We start from the raw sequence: 21,836 nt of genomic DNA on the forward strand, positions 1-21,836 counted from the left end.
AGGCCCTAATATCGATCCTTGTTGTACACCTATGTTGCATCTTCACTTCTACATCTACATACATACTCCGCAATCCACCATACGGTGCGTGGCGGAGGGTACCTCGTACCACAACTAGCATTTTCTCTCCCTGTTCCATTCCCAAACAGAACGAGGGAAAAATGATTGCCTATATGCCTCTGTACGAGCCCTAATCTCTCTTATCTTATTTTTGTGGTCTTTCCGCGAAATGTAAGTTGGCGGCAGTAAAGTTGTACTGCAGTCAGCCTCAAATGCTGGTTCTCTAAATTTCCTCAGTAGTGATTCACGAAAAGAACGCCTCCTTTCCTCTAGAGACTCACACCCGAGTTCCTGAAGCCATTTCCGTAACACTCGAGTGATGATCAAACCTACCAGTAACAAATCTAGCAGCCCGCCTCTGAATTGCTTCTATGTCCTCCCTCAATCCGACCTGATAAGGATCCCAAACGCTCGAGCAGTACCAAGAATAGGTCGTATTAGTGTTTTATAAGCGGTCTCCTTTAAAGATGAACCACATCTTCCCAAAATTCTACCAATGAACCGAAGACGACTAGCCGCCTTCCCCACAACTGCCATTACATACTTGTCCCACTTCATATCGCTCTGCAATGTTACGCCCAAATATTTAATCGACGTGACTGTGTCAAGCGCTACACTACTAATGGAGTATTCAAACATTACAGGATTCTTTTTCCTATTCATCTGCATTAATTTAATTTATCTATATTTAGAGTTAGCTGCCATTCTTTACACCAATCACAAATCCTGTCCAAGTCATCTTGTATCCTCCTACAGCCACTCAACGACACCTTCCCGTACACCACAGCATCATCAGCAAACAGCCTATCGAAAAGATCATTTATGTAGATAGAAAACAACAGCGGATCTACCACACTTCGCATGCTACAGGTCCTTCGAACCATACGGTTTGTCTGCTCGTTAGGTACGATGCGAAATTACTTCTTTTCTAATAACATTTTGAACAGTACAATTGTCGTTGTTGTTATTGTTGTGGTCTTAAGTCCAGAGGCTGGTTTGATGCAGCTCTCCATGCTACTCTATCCTGTGCAAGCATCTTCATCTCCGAGGAACTATTGCACCCTACATCCTTCTGAATCTGTTTACTGTATTCATCTCTTGGTCTCCCTCTACGATTTTTACTCTCCACGCTGCCCTCCAATACTAAATTGGTGATTGCTTGATGCCTCATAATATGTCGTACTAACCGATCCCTTCCTCTAGTCAGTCATTGTAGTGTATAAAACATGACATTTTGAGCTTTTTTGTATGTAACGTACCGTTGGTGGCCTAATAATTGTAATTAACTAGTGCATAATCTATAAATTACGACTTCCTTTGAATAAAATTGGACTATCTGTAGGAAAATACGACGGTTTATTAATAATGTAACATTTCCCACTCCCCTCCCCCTGTAGTGCTCTGGGGTTTAGAGAAAAGAATAGAGTCAAGTGGACCGTGGCACCCGCCTGTAACATGGCTGTTGTGCGGCTGCAGTTGGCTGGGCAGGTTTCTCCAGCTGCGGGTCCGCGGCCCCACGCGCTTTCGATCGCGCTGCAGCAGCACGTCACGTGCTCAGCGCCTGGCTGCAGGACGGGCCGCGGCGTTGCCACATTGACGGTCCTGGCGGCTACAGGCGGTCTGCCCCGACGGCCTTTATCCCAAAATACTGTACTCAACCTCAAGCTGGAGGTCGCTTCCGTCCTTGTGTGGTCGACGAGAATGATCAGTTTCTTCAGCTTATGACAGCCCCGCTTCCACCCACATTTCGATGAAATCATTATCTACTGCTGATTTTTTACGCGTTTTCCACTCAATATTCGTCTTTGTCTGATATTTTTCAAAATCTGCTTCTTTCATTGTTTTCTGCGTTTCTAACTCTTGACGCATACTTCATATTTCTGGGTTTCCTCTTCTCTTTCACACATAAAAACATAGTTTAGGATTTATTTCATGCTGTATTTTGTTAGTTTTGCAATGTATCTATCACTTTTCGGGCGATTGAAGTTTGTCGCACGCACTAAGGCGATAAAATAAACCCTCGCCTTGTGGCGTTCGAGTTAAGACCTTGACATGTGTCACTGATTAGCAGTGTTAACTTCTTACGTCACGCCAACTAAACAGTTAATTAAGACAGAGATATAAACGTATTTTGGCAATCTTCATCTGCTCTACCAGACAGTTCTTCGATGAATACGTTCGAGTATAACTTACAGAATGTATAAAAAGAAAACGGACATACGTCATAAGGACAGTACAAACGAACCTGAACGGAAATATATAACCGTATGCTGTTTTCTTACATACTACTTTAAACAGACAGTAATTGGAACGATGCAAATGCGATCAACTTAAAACTACTTGTTTGTTACACAGCATTTCGCCTTACTTGTGTGTTTTAACTATCACCAATTTTCACCGAAATAAATTTTCCGAGTGTTATAAATACTGCGCGCTTCCCAACGGATATTCAAAGTACAAGTTGAATTCCTATGTGACGTTCGGCTAGCCGCTAGCGTGTTTAGCAGTAAAGAAAATGGCGCCGCACTCCTCTCCTTTGTTCCGCGTCCGCCCGCGTGCCCCAAGTCTCGACCAATCCAGAATTCAACCAGTGACGAAATGCTCAAAGTATTCGCTGCAACACCAACCATGAGATACGAATACACTCCTCTCTTGTGACTGCTAAAGCAAGACGTTTAGGGGGAGGCCGGAATATAGAAGAAACTAGCAGCTCGAAAATGCAGCTATGCTTGTAGATCAGCTTCACCTAAAATTTTCCAGATGACCCAAGAGCAATTATAATTTTAAAAACCATCTTGTTATTAATGTATTACGGTGGAAGGCAACTATTGTCATTATCTGAGTAAAAAATTTCACTGGCAGTTTGGCGACGAATAAACTTCGCTTCGGATGAAATGTATCCGCAGTTGTGAATACGAACAATATAATAATAACTGTGTAATGGAATGACGGCGATGAAAAATTGTGCGGTACCGGGCCTCGAACCCGGATTTCCCGCTTTCCACGAGCGGCCGCCTTAACTGCTTTGACTATCTGCATATGTCGTCATTTCTGCGTCACAACCTGTATTCATAGAAACGTTATGTAATTCCCGTATAGGGGTGGACATAATGGAAAGTCGCTGCCTGGTGTCGGCGGATGAATACGACGTTGCAGTGCTCGTGTTGTTAAGGACATGCATGCATCGGTCTTAACAAAAGAGGCACTGCAATAAAGTATAAAATTCGCTTGTTGAATATTTATTGCTTGTTAGGAAAGTGATGACAGACGTTGAATAAGTACATTACTCTCGTTTAATGGTCCCTGATATTCGACACGTATTTTTAAAATCATACACAATTTTTATTTGTGGTGACCAACGCCGACAAAGTCTTCCGAAACGTACGCTCACTTCGACATGTAGGTACGCCTAAGTTTCCACGTCCTTGCTCTAGACGGGCCAATCGAGCCCGACTGACAGCCGTACCATCCTCTGCCAATGACGTCATCAAAGGCTGTAAGGATGGGCTTGTGGTCAGCACACCGCTTTCCCGGTCGTCGACGGGCTCCTTGACCTTGGAACTTCGCTACAGCTAGCCTCACGTGACTAAGCGCACCCAATGTTCCACTTCTCCAACCAAGGAAAAATCTCTAGCAGTACAAGGAATCGAACTCAGGTCCTCCGCATTGTCAGAATCCGTACTGACTTCTCAGCTACGGAGTCGGACGCACGTCGACATATCCTTTTCCTTAAATAAAGAAAAAGTTCCTCATGTAACAGCAAATACTACACCACTGAAAATATAATTCGATTTTGTTCCCCAGCGCAATGAGTTATACCTATGTGTTCCTTCAAGCATTCCCAGCGAATGTATTGTTCCAATACCTTTCAAGCACAATCCTACAAGATGTTATAACAATAAGTCATCAGTGGACGAGGTCCGAAGCCTAAATATTAGAATGTTCGAACAATTTCCTACATTCACTTTACATCCGTGCTTATCGTCAGGTAATATAAATGGATATACGAAACTGAATGAATTTTATCCATAGTGGATGTTGTCGAACTCTGTGACTGTTTCTTTATGGGGTGTAGAAAATTATCTGCTACCAGTCACAATAAAAGGTTATTATTTTCACACGACCGGCTTCGGGCTTGCGCCCATCTTCAGGTGTTTATACATTCATGTACATGTTTGTACTTTTGGAGATCACTGTATAAATACAAAAAAAAATTTTTGCTGTTGACTACACAGATGCAAGTGGGACAATTGTAAGTGGTAAGGCAGCATTTGACGAAAATATATCTGTCCTTACATAAAGATGAATCACCATTATTACAGCTATGCTGTGGTGATAGTTTTGCCACTTAGTTACACACTTATGATCATTTTCACTTCCATATTCCAGTTTTACTAAGTATAGCTTCATATTACACTATTACGATGTGCACTCGTGAAATACACTATGTTTACATACAAACATGTGGGCTGTGGTCAAACATCTGCTACATCTAAGTTCTTTGACCACAGCCCACATATTTGTATTTTCACGAGTGCACATCGTAATAGTGTAATATGAAGCTATACTTAGTAAAACTGAAATATGGAAGTGAAAATGACCATAAGTGTGTAACTAAGTGGCAAAACTATCACCACAGCATAGCTGTAATAATGGTGCTTCATCTTTATGTAAGTACAGATATATTTTCGTCAAATGCTGCCTTACCACTTACAATTGTCCCACTTTTATCTGTATAGTCACCAGCAACAAATTTTTTTGTATTTATACAGTGATCTCCAAAAGTACAAACATGTACATGAATGTATAAACACCTGAAGATGGGCGCAAGCCCGAAACCGGTCGTGTGAAAATAAATAACCTTTTATTGTTATTGATAGCAGATAATTTTCTACACCCCATATATGAAATTGGTCGTGCCTCCTTTGAGCACGTATTTGTAGTATGGCTCGTTCTTTTTTGCAACATGACATAAGCACCGTCGAGATAACGACAATATTTGTTATTATTTGAGAAAACCTTTCACACACACACACACACACACACACACACACACACACACACACCCACATACACAAAGAGGGGGAGTGAGAGCGAGAGAGAGACACAGAGGTAACTGGGATTTGATACCTCGTCGGTTGTATCATTCACTACGGCTGATGTTAAGTATGAGCAACGCGAAAATTCGTTGTTAGCAATTTGCGTATGAATACATTCAGAACATAAACTCGGCTGATTTTCCCTTATTTACGACTAACACTCACTCAAGATCTCGTACAAAGAAACTGGAGCACCAGCATCTGACGAGATACTGGGCGTTCTGACATTGCTTTGGCTCTCTGACCTAGTCTACTGACCATGTGATGCCGTGACGGTTCATTCATAGCCTTGTTAATCTGACTTCTTTCCATCAGAAGACTGACTTCTAGCACAGCCTGTTACTTGGTTTACCTTTCCATTCTTTTCAGCATGCTACTCGAACAACTGTTGTAGATAAATAGCCATACGTAATGAGGTCAGAAACAGCCATACTTGTTTACGCTTTCCTACAGTTCCTGGCGGGAAAACCGGACGTAAACTTTGCCAAAAGTGCGTCTCTGCAGATGTTTATGATTTACACGTGTCGTGCTACTTCTACATTACATGCGACCACCCTTCGTCGCAAATACGACTGCAATTTAAAATTAATCTTAGAAGTGAGTCACCGTCAGACAGAGGCATTTTACACTCGTGCTTGTCAGCTGCACTAGGAAAGGAGGGGGGGGGGGGGGGCTTAAATGAGGCCATAGGCAACTATAGCATCACTTCTATTGCAAACCAACTTCTGGCGTTTCCTTTCTTTCTAAAAAGCGGGTCAACTGTTAACTGTACTGCACTTTGAATTTATTCAGATCATTTGCCGTCTATTTCTTCACTCCCAACTAACTCTTTTTCGTTACCTCTCCCTCCCCTCTTTTCTGCCGGCCGGAGTGGCCGTGCGGTTCTAGGCGCTACAGTCTGGAACCGCACGACCGCTACGGTTGCAGGTTCGAATCCTGCCTCGGGCATGGATGTGTGTGATGTCCTTAGGTTAGTTAGGTTTAAGTTGTTCTAAGTTGTAGGGGACTGATGACCGCAGCAGTTAAGTCCCATAGTGCTCAGGGCCATTTGAACCATTTTTTGAACCCTCTTTTCTCTTTGACACACACACACACACATACACATACTCATACTCATCTTCGTGCACGCGCTCCTTTGCGCGATACGTTTGCTATCCCACTTTCTCTGTATGACAACTCATTCTAAGGAGCATACTGTGTTGGGTTTAAAAAACGCATTCCGCTTTTGACTCATTCTGTTTTAAAGTTTTTGGTAATTGCAACGCTAAGGATAATTATGGCTGATACAAACTTTGCAGCAAAGATTATCTAGTTATCGCTTATTTAGCCTGACCAGATTAGGAACGGGACAGTACGAAATGATTAGGATTTCTGCAATTAGAGCCTCTAGCTAGTGCAAACAATAGAAGGTATCTCTTACTATGGAATGTACCTCATTCGATTTGTCCAAACGTCAGCAACAATGGTTCTTGGGTAACTAACAAACTAGTTCCCTTCCTTATGAAAGTTTGGATATATGGCGAAAATAACGTCATCTTTGGTCTTTCAGGTTTTCTCGACGTGACTGATTAATACTGAGCTGCCGGGTGTTCAGAAGGGGGGAGGGGGGGGGGAGAGGGAAGACATACTTCCAGGCTTCTGCCTAGGAAAGTCGGGTTTAATTTGTCAAAGTTTGAATTTATGACGAAAGTAAGACCATCTCTAGTCTCTCAGGTTTTCTCGGCGTGGTTAATTAAGCCTCAGCCCACAAGGTGAGATGGAAAACCACCCGCCCTCCCCATTTGCTTAGCGCGGACAGGGTTGCCAACTGTTAGGTTTTAGATCGGACAGTCCGGTTTTTAAATTAAAAGTGTGGTGTCCGGTCGAAAGTCCCGACCGGACGTTAAGAGCCCGGTTATCGCGCCCTCTTGAATTAGACTAAATACATACTTACTTATTAATTTTTTTATTTTTTTTACAGAAGCTAAATACTGAAAATGGAGTTAGTTAAACTTTTCAGTTTGATTGTTCTTTGATTTCAAAACTTTGCATCGGATTGCGTCATAAGTTGCGAGCATTGTGGATTTGTTGCAACGACTTACAATGTATTCTAATATAAGTTGGCGGGTTCATTTGTTCGACAAGCCTTGTCAAAGAGATCAAAGAGGCACTGTACTTTTAGTAGACCGCGGGGTCTATGTCCTCAAGCCTTTTGAAGACCGCTCCAACAATAACGAACTACGAAAGAGAGGCCAATAATAGCTTGTATTTTGTTATGACAGCTGCATGTCATTTCCACGTGGATAATAAAGCAGAGTTACAGTATCCGTTTATGTCAATTTGTTGTTCTGCACAGTTATATTACATAGCGAAAAAAACAACAAAGGAAACATGCTGTGACATTGTCCCATTTTCATTTTATTATCGTTGTTTGCAATAAAGACCTACTAATTTTAAAAGGAATACCGCTATGGGACAAATGAAACGTACCAAGTATACTCATTGTTGCGCGCAGAAGAATGATGTAGAGAAGTATTTTGTCGTGGCTGTGTGAGGTAAGCCGCACCCGGCATGCGTTTCATTTAAAATTGAAGTGCTTAAGAACGGCATTGTAGTGGCTGAGTGATACGTGTACGTATATAACATCGTATTATAGGAGCTTCTCCAATGCAGCAGGCTAAAAAAGAGCGCCATGAGTGTCATTTCAACGACAAATGGCTACAAGAAACAAACTTTTCGGGGTGACTTTCGAAACAAGATGGATACATCGGACATTGTAAAACATGCCGTGTAAGTTTTACGGTGAAATGCGACTCTGTGAATGCGGTAATGCATCATGCAAGTATCAAAATTCATATTGATAAGGTGCCGAATGTATTAAGAAACGCCACTGTTCAAAGGAATTTCGTGCTAGCGGAACTGAAGAGGAAGTGTTAGCAACGGAACTAATATTGCCGTATCATAGAGTGAAACATTATTCCAGTTACAAGAGAGCGGAAATCTCACATTTTGTCTCAAGATTCGAAACTATCATCCAGAATTCACTATAGACGGACTAAAGCTGAAGCTGTAGTAGAGAATGCATTGGCTCCACATTCTCTGCGACAAATTCTGAAAAAGTTGGTACAACTCTATTCTCGATTGCATGTAATGCTACAACAAATGAAGGAAACATGACACTACTCCAGTTGCTATGCAGTACTTCGATCAAGAAATTGGAAACATTTCAGCTGTTATAGATTTTTACGAAGACGCTGACAAAACATAAACTTCTATACCCAAGAAGCTTAAAGAGTGCACATTAAAACTCGTCTTTCAGGATTGCAACTACTGTAGTTGCTCATGGTGCGGACAACTGTTTCGTCAATTGTGGGAAAAACTCGTGTAGCCGGAAAAAAAAAGTTTGAACCAACTCATCTTATTACAAGACATTGACACATGCATACACTGCACAATACTGTGAAATATGGACTGAAACTACTGTTATACGATGTTGAACCGTTAGTGGTTAAGGTTTTTAATTAGTTTTCTTCAAGCACGAAGAAGGTGAGTGAGTGAAAGAATTTTTTTTAGTTGTTGCAGTCAGAGCTCTTCACACTATTGTGGCATGTTCCTACACACTACTGCCAAACTTACTAGGCCTATTTGGATATTCGTAGCCCATGAAAACGATCGTGAAGTGGATGATGAAGTAACGTTCCCAGAGATTTACATTTATTGTGTGCACAGTGTTATGCATTTATTTAATACAATCCTAAAATACGTGGAAAGTGATTATATGTAGATACCTAAAATATATTCTGTGTTCCTCAAGTTGCATATAGAAACAAATTAATAGACAATGAAATAATTTCTTCTGATTCAAGATCTCACAAGAACTGAAAAAATGTCCGCAATATGAAAAAGCAAAATTTATCAGAGAAGCTCAGCAGGTTTAGAAAAATGGTTTGACTCAAGTGAAGATTCATTTTTCAAGCTTCGCTCCCAATTAAATCCTGAAGAGCTCCTCAAAATGGATAACATAATTAAACTTATAGATTATTTCAACATAAATAGAAATGGTGAACTATTTTCTGAAATACGTGCACTGAATGATGTCTTGCCATTCATTAAGGACTTGTCAGACTCAAACATTTCAAACAAATGGATGACATTTTTAAGAGATGCAAAGCACATAATTTGCGAAAATTGTTCAACATCTGCTAGCAGTGCCATCATTCATGCTTCCTGTTATAGCAACTAATATATATGTGTTGTGAATAATACACTACTGGCCATTAAAATTGCTACACCAAGAAGAAATGCAGATTACAAACGGGTATTCATTGAACAAATATATTATACTAGAACTGACATGTGGTTACATTTTCACGCAATCCTGAGAAATTAGTACCCAGAACAACCACCTCTGCCCGTAATAACGGCCTCGATACGCCTGGGCATTGAGTCAAACAGAGCTTGGATGGCGTGTACAGATACAGCTGCCCATGCAGCTTCAACACGATACCACAGTTCATCAAGAGTAGTGACTGGCGTATTGTGACGAGCCAGTTGCTCGTCCACCATTGACCAGACGTTTTCAATTGGTGAGAGATCTGGAGAATGTGCTGGCCACGCCAGCAGTCGAACATTTTCTGTATCCAGAAAGGCCCGTGCAGGACCTGCAACATGCGGTCGTGCATTATCCTGCTGAAATGTAGGGTTTCACAGGGATCGTATGAAGGGCAGAGCCACGGGTCGTAACACATCTGAAATGCAACGTCCACTGTTCAAAGTGCCGTCAACGCGAACAAAGGTGACCGAGACGTGTAACCAATGGCACACCATACCATCAAGCCGAGTCATACACAAGTATGGCGATGACGAATATACGCTTCCAATGTGCGTTCACCGCGATGTCGCCAAACACGGATCCGACCATAATGATACTGTAAATAGAACCTGGATTCATCCGAAAAAATGACGTTTTGCCATTCGTGCACCCAGGTTCGTCGTTGAGTACATCATCGCAGCTGCTTCTGTCTGTGATGCAGCGTCAAGGGTAACCGCAGCCACGGTCTCCGAGCTGATAATCCATGCTGCTGCAACCGTCGTCGAACTTTTCGTGCAGATGTTGTTGTCTTGCAAACGTCCCATCTGTTGACTCAGGGATCGAGACGTTGTTGCACGATCCGTTATAGCCACGCGGATAAGATGCCTGTCGCCTCGACTGCTAGTGACACGAGGCCGTTGGGATCCAGCACGGCGTTCCGTATTACCCTCCTGAACCCACCGATTCCATATTCTGCTAACAGTCATTGGATCTCGACCAACGCGAGCAGCAATGTCGCGATACGATAAACGGCAATCACGATAGGCTACAATCCGACCTTTATCAAAGTCGGAAGGGTGATGGTACGCATTTCTCCTCCTTACACGAGGCATCACAACGACGTTTCACCAGGCAACTCAAGTCTGCTGCTGTTTGTGTATGAGAAATCGGTTGGAAACTTTCCCCATGTCAGCACGTTGTAGGTGTCGCCACCGGCGCCACCCTTGCGTGAATGCTCCGAAAAGCTACTCATTTGTATGTCACAGCATCTTGTTCCTTTCGGTTAAATTTCGCGTCTTTAGCACGCCATCTTCGTGGTGTAGCAATTTTAATGGCCAGTAGTGTAATAACAATAACAGTGATATAATAACAATAATACATTTTTGAGTTGTCCGGTTTTGAGTCCAGTTGAAGATGGGAACAGTAAGTGCGCATGTGCGATGTAGTTCTTGTCGTATCTCCAGCTTGTGTATCTTTCTAGCCTGTCAAGCTCACAGTAGTGGAGACGTAGCCTGCTCCGTGGTGCGTACTACCCGGGTGGAATTCAACCCGACCTTGTTAAGACCTTCCAATCCACCTCGAGGACAGAGGGTTCATAATAAGCTTACGGGTGTTCAACCGAGTTGTTGTGTAATAAACTGAGCTGAACAACCTGAAATTCACTATTAAAACCATTCGATACAAAGCAGGCGCCCAATTAAGAAGTACGAAACACGGTTTTTTCTTTTGCTTCCTTTACTGGCTATTGGCTTCTTCGGCGTACTGTTGAAGATACCACCTTCCCAGCCCGTAGTCTTCTTGCTTAATCAAAAATAGCTAAACTCAGCTTTCTATGAAGCGTTGTTTGGCTTCATAGATTTCCAGGAACAGTTCATCAGATTTACAACTTCCTATGGAATCGAGTTTGAAATTATTTTGTGCATGTTCTAATTTAAGTATTAACAACTATGCCAACACATTGCAGAACATAAATAACGTTATTTTAAAGTCGATTCCATAGTAGTTTCTCCCAAATTTGATAAACCGCACTTCCTCATCTGTTAAACTAATAATGTTTCAGGAAGCGTTGCGTTTCGTTATTGTTGGTTACCCAGGAAGGCTGTAACTGGGTGATTGTTTACCGCAACAACACGTGATGTTCCAAAATAATCTTTGCAGCTTTGCTCACGTGTATTTCAGAAATCGGGATACGAAAAAAGTAAAGGTTTGCTGTATAATGTTCACACATAGCTCAAAGTTTTTCAATTTTAACAGAATCTTCCGTCAGTTCTTGGTAGAACAACATTATAATAAATGAAAAGCACCAGTTTGCTTTTGTTCTACAATATTACTTTTATTGCTAACCGGTTTTCGGCTTACAAGGCCATCTTCAGACATTTACTGAGTATTATCATCAAATAAGTTAAATGTTAGCAGACAACAATGGAAGAGAAGTAACACATCTAGTCTGAAGTAGAAACACACAGTAAGTATGCAATTAAATAGTAAAAACGGAACAGTACTTAAATAACAATGGAGTGTGTGCTAAAGGTTTTCATGTCAACTCCATTGGTGATAATACTCAGTAAATGTCTGATGATGGCCTTGTAAGCCGAAAACCGGTTAGCAATGAAAGTAATATTGTAGAATAAAAGCAAACTGGTGCTTTTTCAATTTTTATTTTTTTGGGAAAATTGCCACGCCACAGCAGTTTACATCTACATGGATACTCTGCAAATCACATTTAAGTGCCTGGCAGAGGGTTCATCGAACAACCTTCACAATTCTCTATTATTCCAATCTCGTACAGCGCGCGGAAAGAATGAACACCTATATCTTTCCTACGAGCTCTTATTTCCCTTATTTTGTCGTGGTGATCGTTCCGCCCTATGTAGGTCGGTGTAAACAAAATATTTTCGCATTCGGAGGAGAAAGTTGGTGATTGGAATTTCGTGAGAAGATTCTGTCGCAACGAAAAACGCCTTTCTTTTAATGATTTCCAGCCCAAATCCTGTATCATTTGTGTGACACTCTCTCCCATATTTCGCGATAATACAAAACGCGTTGCCTTTCTTTGAACTTTTTCGATGTACTCCGTCAGTCCTACCTGCTAAGGATCACACACCGCGCAGCAGTATTCGGCAGTCTCCTTAGTAGGTTTGTACATTTTCTAAGTGTCCTGCCAATAAAACGCAGTCTTTGGTTAGCCTTCCCCACATCATTTTCTATGTGTTCTTTCCAAATTAAGTTGTTCGTAATTGTAATACCTAGGTATTTAGTTGAATTTACGGCTTTTAGATTAGACTGATTTATCGTGCAACCGAAGTTTAACGAGCTCCTTTTAGTACTCATGTGGATGACCTCACACTTTTCGTTATTTAGTGTCAACTGCCACTTTTCGCACCGTTCAGATACTTTTTCTAAATCGTTTTGCAGTTTGTTTTCATCTTCTGCTGGTGCAGCGTGATGTCAGGTTGACGTGAGATACAATCTGTTTCAACATTTCCAGGCACACAATCGAAGTTATTGAGTCCTCTGCAAAGAAAAACGGTCCCACAATTAAATCGGACACCCAGATCCGGAAGAATTTCTGCACACGTTACAGAAGCACACCACCATCACATCCACCATCAAGCAGTGTTACACGGGGCTCAAAGTGGAGGTCATGAAGTGGACGAGTCCTGGGCGCCATCGAACGGGGTAGTGCAATGGTTAGCACACTGAACTCGCATTCGCGAAGACGACGGTTCAAACTGAAGAACTCGCATTCGGGAAGACGACGGTTCAAACTTATTTAGCTTTTCCGTGATTTTCCTAAATCGCGTAAGGCAGATGTCGGGTGGTTCGTTCGAAGGGCACGGCCAGTTTCCTTCCCCATCCTTCCCTAATCTGAGCTTGTGCTCCTCGTTGTCGACGGGATGTTAAACACTAATCTACCTGCTCCTTTCTGGACTCCAGAGCACGAGTGATGCAGATGTAGAACGGATACAACAGGCAGTTATCTGGAGCTCAACAAAATCAATCCACCAAGCCTCTCTATACTTCAACTACCACTAACGATGGTGCACGGGGGTGGTACATAATAGACTGAAAACTTTGTGCCTACAAGCTGCATGAGCCCCAACTTGATAACAGGCCTAGGAGCAAAGCATTTGCAACTGAGATTCGGGTGGCATCGATGATGAACCAAACTATCTTGAAAAGGAGATGTTCACGTACAAAGCTTACTTTCATGTGTCCGGGAAGGTAAAGCGGCACAATGTGACGATATGGAGCTCTGAGAACCACACCTCTGGCATAGGAATTGTGGTGTGGTCTGCTTCATGACCGCGATGTGGGACCGTTTTTCTTTGCAGAGGCATCAGTAACTTCGATTGTGTGCCTCAAAATGTTGAAACAGTTTGTATCTCACATCAACCTGACATCATGCTGCAGCAGCAGGATTATGCCCCTCCTTTCTGGACCTCGATCGTTAGGAACGCCCTGGATGACACATTTCCAGGTCGCTGGAATGACAGAAAAAAATCCATTTCCTGAACCCTCAGGTCTCCAGAGATAACCCATCAGATTTTGGGGGGGGGGGGGGCGAGTGGGGGGGGGGGCTTTGTGAAGGATTCTGGCCACCAGACCCCGGTGCGGGACCTGCAGGAATTGCGAAGTCGCATCAGAGCAACCACTGCGCACGTTAATGAAGACAAGCTAGGCTAGACGTGGAGGGAACTCCTAATGCGGATCCCACACTGCGCAGCTGTTCTCCAGAAGAAACGGACACGCGTAGTGTAGGGAGCCTCTTTACTAGACATATTGCATTTTCTTAGTGTTCTGCAAATATATCACAGTCTTTGGTTCACTTTCCCCACAACATTTTTTTGCGTGATTATTCCAATTTAAGTTATTCTTTGTTGTAATCATTGTTTCTGAAATACCCCCTACAAAACCTTTGCAAGGATCATTTTGGAACACCCTGCACATTGAAGAAGTCAATGAAGGCAGTTAGCACAAGACACCACAGCACAAAAGAACAGCTTTTTTTCGCCTCCCAAATTCTGAAGGTGGCAAGGGTAAAATACGGGGCGCGAAAGGCTATTTACAATTTGTACAGAAAGCAGATGCCAGTTATGAGTCGATGGGTATGAAAGGCAAGCAGTGGTTGGGAAGGGAGTGAGACAGGGTTGTAGCCTATCCCCGATGTTATTCAATCTGTATATTGAGCAAGCAATAAAGGAAACAAAATAAAAGTCCGGAGTAGGTATTGAAATCCATGGAGGAGATGACATTGTAATTCTGTCAAAGACAGCAAGGGACTTGGAAGAGCAGTTGAACAGAATGTACAGTGTCTTGAGAGGAGGATATAAGATGAACATCAACAAAAGCAAAACGAGGATAATGGAATGTAGACGAATTAATCCCGGTGATGCTGAGGGAATTAGATTAGGAAATGAGACACTTAAAGTAGTAAAGGAGTTTTGCTATTTAGGGAGCAAAATAACTGATGATGGTCGAAGTAGAGAGGATATAAAATGTAGGCTGGCAATGGCAAGGAAAGCGTTTCTAAAGAAGAGAAATTTGTTAACATCGAGTATGGATTTAAGTGTCAGGAAGTCGTTTCAGAAAGTATTTGTATGGAGTGTAGCCATGTATGGAAGTGAAACATGGACGATAAATAGTTTGGACAAGCAGAGAATTGAAGCTTTCGAAATATGGTGCTACAGAAGAATGCTGAAGATTAGATGGGTAGATCACAAAACTAATGAGGAGGTATTGAACAGAATTGGAGAGAAGAGAAATTTGTGGCACAACTTGACTAGAAGAATGGATCGGTTGGTAGGGCATATTCTGAGGCATCAAGGGATCACCAATTTAGTATTGGAGGGCAACGTGGAGAGTAAAAATCGTAGAGGGAGACCAAGAGATGAATAGACTAAGCAGGTTCAGAAGGATGTAGGCTGCAGTAGGTACTGGGAGATGAAGAAGCTTGCACAGAATAGAGTAGCACGGAGAGCTACATCAAACCAGTCTCAGGACTGAAGACCACAACAACAACATGTTCAATAGTACAGCAGGGAACTCAAAAAAGAGGGAGAAAGTATTCACACGCGAAGGACACCCGCACCCAATCATGTTCCATATGATTTACTTATACCCTACAGAATCTTCACTTAAAGTGTAAGATGACAACTATGACCAAAAAACAAGAAGAGCTGTTTCATGAACTTCGTTGTGTTCAAAAATGTTCAGATGTGTGTGAAATCTTACGAGACTTAACTGCTGAGGTCATTAGTCCCTAAGCTTACACACTACTTAACCTATATTATCCTAAGGACAAAGACACACACCCATGCCCGAGGGAGGACTCGAACCTCCGCCGGGACCAGCCCTTTGTTGTGTGTTAGCTCTGTTACTTTCATTTATAACACTGTACAATAGTATGTTATACGTTACAATAGTTGATAAAAAGTACATGGCGAATTAGAATGTCACAGCATTATCTCTCAAGAAAACACAAACAAATTCTGGTCATGGCAGTAGCGCCAAATCTACTGTGCACTCATGGATGAAAAAGAAACTAAAATTGAGGGTAACAAAGGAAAAACAAAAATGCTTAACTCAGTTTTGAAATGTTCTTTTACAAAGAAAATACAAATATATTGCCCCAGTTTCATTCTCGCACCACTTGGTTCAAATGGCTCTGAGCACTATGGGACTTAACATCTGATGTCATCAGTCCCCTAGAACTTAGAACTACTTAAACCTAACTAACCTAAGGACATGACACACATCCATGCCCGACGCAGGATTCGAAACTGCGACCGCAGCGGTCGCGCGGTTCCAGACTGTAGCGCCTAGAACCGCTCGGCGCGACGAGGAGTCGGCGAAGTAGACATAGAGTGTGGTAGTCACGCAATTTGTCCGGCCGCAGCCACCCTAGCTCGGAGTACGAAGCACTAACATGATCATATCGACGAATGTTGCAGGTGTAACGCACACAGACATTCATGGTTAGTTCTAGCCGTGTTTTGTTTTTCACCACTCATGCCTTGTTGAATTACATCACAATAGTGGAGGATCGGTAGAACGAGTGCTTGCACGAGCTGGCGTTTCAAGTCCTGTGGAAATACGGTCCGAAACTTTTTGAGAGCATAGAGACAAGCGGACATTTTCCGGCACACTGCGACTGTGTTCTCCGCCCAGTTGAGATGCTCATCCAAAGTTACACCCAAGTTCTTCACTGTTTTCTGATATGGTATTGGAGTACCGTCGAGCAGAATAGGAGGCACCCGTTCGCGGAAATCAGAACTTATTAATTTCTGATGGGCTATTAAGATTACTTGTGTCTTTTTTGCATTTAGTTTAAGCCCCAGGTTTTTCGCCCATGTCACTACTGAAGACAGATCATCACTCATCTGAGCGATTGCAGTGTTTCTATCTTCAGGTCTGACACTTAGGTAGAGCTGGAATGGAAAATGATATTTACAGGAGGACAGAACCGACGAAATATCGTTGACATATAAAGAAAACAAAAGTGGTCCTAAGACTGATCCTTGTGGCACTCCTGAGGAGACATGTTTCCAGGACGATTTTTCATTTACGCAGACAACACATTGCTGTCTGTATTTTAAGTAGCTTTCAAACCATCTCACTGCACTACCTGAGAAATTAATCTGTTGCATTTTTCTAAACAATATGTCAAAGTTAACAGTGTCAAAAGCTTTGCTGAAGTCTAGTAGCGTCAATATTGATGCCTTTCGGCTGTCGATGGCATATTTCAGGTCATTAGTTACTTTAATTAGAGCAGTGGTTGTGCTGTGATGTTTACAGAAACCGGATTGAAATTTGTCATACAGGCTGAATTCATGCAGGTGTTCAGTGATTTGATCATGAACAATATATTCAAGTGCTTTGGAAACAGCAGGCAGTATGCAATAGGTCGGTAATCACTGGGCAGTTGCGGGTTTTCGATCTTAGGGGTGGGTCGAATTATGCTTTTTTTTCCATGCAGTGGGGTGTATTCCGTTCACGAGGGAAAAATTAAATATGTCAGTTAAGATAGGTACTAAGATATCGGCAACATTCTTAATCATGGTTATGCTGGTACTGTCATTGCCTATCGCATCAGAAGAGATTCTCATTATTGCTTTTCTTGCCGTATTTATTGTTACGTGTTTTAGATGGAAGGTATCGTCGTTAGTTATCCAATTAGAGGATTCTTGTGGACGGTAATTATCAGCCGTGTGGGTATTCAGAGGTGCAGAGAAGAATTCATTTAACACGTTAGCTGAGACGTGAAAAGCAGTTTCCGATTTTGCCTTTCCGACCCCCAAGCTACGGAGATTCTTCCATAGAGTCGTGGCGTCAGATCGCTGCATACAAGGGAGCGACCGTGCCTGATTTTAGCATTGCGAATGCATTGTTTCACTCTGTTCCGTAGCTTTCTATATTCTTCAAAACGCTCGGATCTGCCTTGGAACGCCTGTTGGCAGCATCCCTATTACTCATCATTTGACGTAATTCAGCTGTCAGCCATGGAGCAGGAGATTTTCTTACACGGATTGTGCGCACAGGTGCATGTTTGTCATAGAGGGCAGTGAGTTTATCACCAAGTTCATTAATTTTGCCGTCGATTGTAGGTTCTCTGATTATTTGATGCCATGAGATTTCTGAGCAATCGGCTGTTAGAGCGCCAAGGTCAATGTTCCTTCAAGTTATGTAACGCGATTTGATCCTTGGGGGCTGCACAGAGTAGGCCAGGAATATTACATCATGTGCTGAGAGGCCAGGGGCCTATGTTTGACCAACATCTCTTACTTTGTCAGTCTGTTTCGTTGCGATTACGTCTATAAGAGTATGACTGTGCGCCGTTTGGTGTGTAGGTTGTAATGGAAGAATGTTCATGCTATTGCAACTAAACAATCAAATGGTTCAAATGGCTCTGAGCACTATGGGACTCAACTGCTGAGGTCATTAGTCCCCTAGAACTTAGAACTAAATAAACCTAACTAACCTAAGGACATCACAAACATCCATGCCCGAGGCAGGATTCGAACCTGCGACCGTAGCGGTCTTGCGGTTCCAGACTGCAGCGCCTTTAACCGCACGGCCACTTCGGTCGGCAACTAAACAATCTTCTTAGGTTTATTGCGGAGGGAGTGTCTCTTAGCAGGTCTACGTTCAAGTTACCCATTACGATGACATGTTCGTATTGACACTGGAGTGAATGTAATTCCGACTGGAAGGAACTCATTGAGTTTATTTTTGGCGGCTTGTACACGACGCCAGTCAAGAATTTCCGACTTTGTATATTTATTTCAATGAACATGAATTCAGCCTCTTTTTCTTCAGCAGGATTTGACGTACATAAGACTTTCGCTTTGAGATCTGTTCGTATATACGCGCCGACCCCGCCACCTCGCTTTTTTGATTTGTCTGCCCTAAGAAATGTGTACCCTGGGAGATGAATGGATGCAGAGGATATGTGTGCTTTTAACTACGTTTCAGATAACAGGATTACGTGGTAGTTTAGTTGGTTGAAGAGGAGGCTAAGTTCTTCGTAACGTGCAGGTAACGACTGGATGTTGCAGTGAGCTGCTAAAAGCTCTGACGCACTCCGCTGGGCAGCCTGGAGTAGGGTGGCACACTGGTTTGTCCCTTTGTTAGGCACTACCTGCCGCGAGGGGCACTGGCCGCTGCTTCCGCCAAGATTTTGCGCGCCCTGTTTGTGACTCCACGAGCGCCGAAAGAAAGGCGATCGCTAAAGAGATTTCCTGAGGTTGCAGGGGTGTAGAAAATGGAGTAGTGGTATTCGGTGCGAGGAGAATATGACCAAAACAGTGACGGCTGTGTGTCACTGTGTATCCTCTGTCGTAAGAGGTGAAAATGTAATTAGTGTATTTGAAACAGCTTAGGGTGGAAATAAGGAAAAGGGGAGTGATTTAAAAGGCCGATGCTGCCAGCAGAGAGAAGTAAGCTTAATAACTAATAGATTATCGCAGGAAGCTAGAGTTAAATTGAAATTTACTAAAGTGACACTGATAGTGATTTTTGTTATGAACAATTTAAACCGAAGAGTGGACCGTGTGGCTGGTCCTGGCGGAGGTTCGAGTCTTCCCTGGGGCATGGGTGTGGTGTTTGTCCTTAGGATAATTCAGGTTGAGTAGAGTGTGTAAGCTGATGACCTTAGCAGTTAAGTCCCATAAGATTTCACACACATTTGAACATTTTTTTGAAACCGAAGAGATGGGTGATTAACGAACTAAAGGAGAGACTAATAATTGCAATGGTACTATTATAGGATGGAAGAGAATAAACAGAGCAAATAAAAATAGTATTAGCAGTAACTAAAAATTAAGTAAACGTTAGAGCTACATATAGTAATATCACAAATAGAGTCCACCTTGATGCAAACGCCGTGTTATTTGTTTATTTCTTTATGATAAATGGGATAATAGGGGATAATAAAGAAATAAACAAATAACACGGTGTTTGCATCAAGGCGGACTCAATTTGTGATATTACTATTTTTCTATGCAAACATGGACCAAATGGAAGAGTTCCACGATAATATTATAGTTAGAGCTACAGGTACAAAAAATAATACAAAGTTAATACAATTACAAAAACAGTTAATTGAAGGTACAAATATGGGGATAATTAGGAAGTTAATACAATTACAAGAGAGTATATCTGAGTATATCTGAATATATGGATGTTACAGTTTGCAAATGGTGTTAAGTTTGCACTTTTGGCTCGAGTAGCTTCACTTAATACTATTCAGTTCTGTCATGTTTGTGACTGTCTCCTTTCCTGCTGCTGTCTTAAATGATTACTCGCCATCCTGAGTCCACACATTCTGAAGACCGAAATGGAATATGGCACTCTTTAAAATCTGTAGCCGTTCGTGTGTCAGATCTTCCCTTATAGTAAGCCCTGTCCTTGCTAACCTCTTCTTCTGGGTAAAGATCTCTGCCCTTTTTCGGTATGAGACAAATTTAACTATTATTGGACGAGGTTTGATAGCACCTGGTAGTTTTCGTCCCATCCGATGGCTCCTGTCAGTGCCTGCCTTAGTCACTTCAACACCTAATTTTTCACGTACAGCCTGTATAAGTAGGTTGTCTGTGTCTTCCTCCTTATATACGCATAGTGCACAGTATCAGCGGGCGTGCTGTCCGTGTGTAGAATGAGGAAGTCGTGCAATCTGAGTTCGACTGAAGGCAGACTGTGATGGTCCAGAAGCTCAGCAGGAACATTTTGAGAACTGCATGACCTGTCGGATGTTCGAGAAGTGCTGTGCTGACTGTCTTCAACACGTGGCGAAACCAAGGTGAGTCAACGTCCAGTCGTTGGGTTGGATGGCCACCCCTCATTACAGATGCCGGACGTTGTAGGTTGGCCAGACTGGTGAAACAGGCCAGGCGGCTAAATGTGGCGGAACTACATCATACTTTAATGGGCAAGGTACAAGTGTGTCTGAACACACAGTAGACCAAACACTCCTAATGACGTGCCTCCGCAGTCGACGACTCATGCATGTGCCAATACACCACGACATCGGCAACTACGACTTTTAATGAGTAGGTGACTATCGGCACTTGACGTTGGCGCAGTGGCAGAGCGTTTCAACGTCTGATGAATCCCGATACCGTCAACAAAATGCCGATGGGAGGACGCGAATCTGTCAAAGGAACAGCTCGTTGACACATGTACTATGGGTCAGAGACAAGCTGCCCGCAGCTTCGTTACGCTCTAGGGAGCATTCACCCGGGCATCCGTGGGTCCAGTGGAGCTCGTGCAAGGAACCATGACGACCAAAGAGTATTATCGTACACTGGTTGCAGACCACGTACACCCCTTCATGACGATCATGTTTCCCGATGGGAGTGGCACTTTTCGGCATGATAATGCACAAGGCCAGAAGTGTGATGAAGTGTTTCGAGGAGTGTCTACATCTACATGCATACTCCGCAAGCCACCTGACGGTGTGTGGCGGAGGGTACCTTGAGTACCTCTATCGGTTCTCCCTTCTATTCCAGTCTCGTATTGTTCGTGGAAAGAAGGATTGTCGGTATGCTTCTTTGTAGGCTCTAATCTCTGATTTTATCCTCATGGTCTCTTCGCGAGATATACGTAGGAGGGGGAAATATACTGCTTGACTTTTCGGTGAACATATGTTCTCGAAACTACAACAGAAGCCAGTACCGAGCTACTGAGCGTCTCTCCTGCAGAGTCTTCCACTGGAGTTTATGTATCATCTCCGTAACGCTTTCGCGATTACTAAATGATCCTGTAACGAAGCGCGCTGCTCTCCGTTGGACCTTCTCTATCTATTCTATCAACCATATCTGGTACGGATCCCACACTGCTGAGCAGTATTCAAGCAGTGGGCGAACAAGTGTACTCTATCCTACTTT

The sequence above is a fragment of the Schistocerca piceifrons genome, chromosome 7 (genome assembly GCF_021461385.2).
Source record: "Schistocerca piceifrons isolate TAMUIC-IGC-003096 chromosome 7, iqSchPice1.1, whole genome shotgun sequence".
Lineage (NCBI taxonomy): Eukaryota > Metazoa > Arthropoda > Insecta > Orthoptera > Acrididae > Schistocerca > Schistocerca piceifrons.